Source organism: Clarias gariepinus, chromosome 4 (assembly GCF_024256425.1).
Source record: "Clarias gariepinus isolate MV-2021 ecotype Netherlands chromosome 4, CGAR_prim_01v2, whole genome shotgun sequence".
NCBI classification, from domain to species: domain Eukaryota; kingdom Metazoa; phylum Chordata; class Actinopteri; order Siluriformes; family Clariidae; genus Clarias; species Clarias gariepinus.
In genome coordinates this window covers 12,781,746-12,784,369 of record NC_071103.1, presented here as the reverse complement: position 1 = coordinate 12,784,369, position 2,624 = coordinate 12,781,746, and positions in this window count along the sequence as shown.

Sequence of the window (2,624 nt, the reverse complement as noted above, 5' to 3'; positions counted from 1 at the left end):
TTAATCAGTCTATACACAATAATATTATTTTTTTTAATTTTTTTTTTTAAACGGGTATGGGGGCTATCTTAGTTCAATAATCTCCGTGCCTGGTTTAGGTTTAGTATTCAGTGCGCATCTGTTATATTACAACTATCATAACACTCAAATACCTTTTATTGGGGGTTAAGTGACTGATGTGCCTAACATTTTTCAGCTGAGCCTTTGTTTCACTGAAAACGACCGCGACACCCCTCTCTTTCTCTCTTTCACACACACACACACAGAGCCGACCAAATCATTAGCACGTCCCTCCCCCAAACAGCACAGACATTTACTTTCTATCCATTTACTTACACCTGAACTGAGTTGTTTAAGTAACTTGGGTCGGACCCGTTACAAATCATAACAGTCTACTGCATTTCATTCTTATAATAACGCAAAAACACAAGCGGGGCTGAAAGACCGACATCTGCTGACGCAGTAGAACGTCCTAACACTGTTTAAATTTTATGGTAATTTATTTCAGTTAATAAATCTACTATAAATTTAAAGAAAACAAAAAATAAGATGACACAAAACCCTACACGCTTCTTTTCTAATTACACGTGATAAAATCAAAAGGCTCACTGTGTTAACATTTATTGTGCTAAAATTTGATCCTAATAAGATTTGATTTAATTTGAATTCTAGAACAGTGGCAGCTGGAACACCTAAAACAGATGCAGGATTATTTTTTTATAATCTAAATAAAAATGCTTTTTTAAACGTGGGCTATTGTTATTTACATGCAATATTTGTTAATTTAATTTAAATGGGGTTTGGTCTCCGGAATGTTGAGCATCAGGATCCTCTTCTTTACTTTCCTACGTAGAATCAGCGCTTAATCGCACGCATTAAGTTTTGTAAATTCGTTTAATGTTTAATAGTAAATAATGACCCCCGTTGCGCTGTACCACCGCTCGGAAAACCTTATGAAATACAAGTTTAGGACAATTATGATGATCTGCCACGGCGTGCGCGTGTGATGGGTGTACGCCCAAATCTACTATAACTACTCCCTCACTCCGTAGGCTCCCTGAATAGGCAGCAAAGGGATGCAGCCGCCTATTTGTGCCGGCTGGCGATAATTAACGTTAATATGATCTCGGGCTTGCTCCGCATTATAAAAGCAAGGCGCGGTGGTTTGTCTGAGGTCTGGGAAGTACGTGATGTAATGGAGAATAAAAAAAAAAAAAGCATGTCAGTGGGGAGATGTGACGCGGCCCAGGGACTTTAAACAAGGACACTAGAATTCCGCCTTTTGATCTCCGCGCTGAGGACAGCGCGAGAAAGAGTTGCGCGAGCTCCCGCGGCATCTACACTCCCGCACCGTGCCCGCCCTCGCAACCCCGCTGCTGAAGGGGAAAAGTGTGGTTAGTTTTTTGCGTCAGCGAGAACTCGCGCCGGCCATCGACAGCAGGAGAAGCGCCGTCACGAGGGAGCGTGCAGGAGCGCTGTCTCCGCGTGCTCAGTTCTGCCACTCCGCGCACCAACACTTATCGTCAGCTGTGTGCCCGCATGCCAGTGTGGCACAGCCCCCGGAACTGCACATGCACAACCTTTATCCCTTTCTTTCCATTCTCCCTCCTTCAACACTTTCCTTCCCCATTTTACCTAAATAAATTACCCTTTTCCCGTAAGACCTAGCCTCGTGTCCGTGCTTTATGGTGCCGCCCGTGCAACATGGGTCGAATCCGTTACAGATCATAACAGTCTACTGCATTTCATTCTTATAATAACGCACAAACACAAGCGGGGCTGAATGACCAACATCAGCTGACGCAGTAGAACGTCCTGACAATGTTATAATTTTTATGGTCATTTATTTTAGTTAATAAATCTACTATAAATTTAAAGAACACAAGATATAAGACGACACAAAACCCTACACGCATCTTTTCTAATTACACGTGATAAAATTTAAAGGCTCACTGTGTTAACATTTATTTTGTTTAAATTTGATCCTAATAAGATTTAATTTAATTTAAATTCTACATTTGTATCGTCATTTTAGTTCTGTGATTATAAATTTGTTTAACTACAATGTTTTACTTGATTTTATCCGCTACTATGTGCAGTTCTAAAACTCTGTGTCTCATTAATCCAGCAGAGAATGAACTAAGGCATGAGGCGTCAGCCTGTAGTTATATAGCGCCACTCAACGGTAAAAGCCAGTAAACGCACAAAGCCAAACGGTACCGCCGAGCGCGGTGACGGTAGGACCTACATTCCGATTGATTAACCACTGTAGTCACCCTATTCACATTTAGAGTGCAAATCCAATTCAAAACACATTCAGTATACCACATTTGAAACGATAAACACTCATTATAACTAATCAGCTGACTATTAGTTAGACTAATAGACTTATTAGGGTATCCCTTTTTCTCCTTAATAATTGCTTCCAAATTATTTTGAAATTCTTCTGAACTGTCCATTTTCTTCTGCTCATGACTAAAAGGAGCTACAAAACTAATTGGTTTTTAACAGAAGGCTCAATCCCAAATTGCTCTCTAACCCCTGATCAAGGACACTATTTGCTATGTGGAACAGATTATCATCCATAGCTTTCCATTTTATGCTATTTAGGATTCACCCCTGGA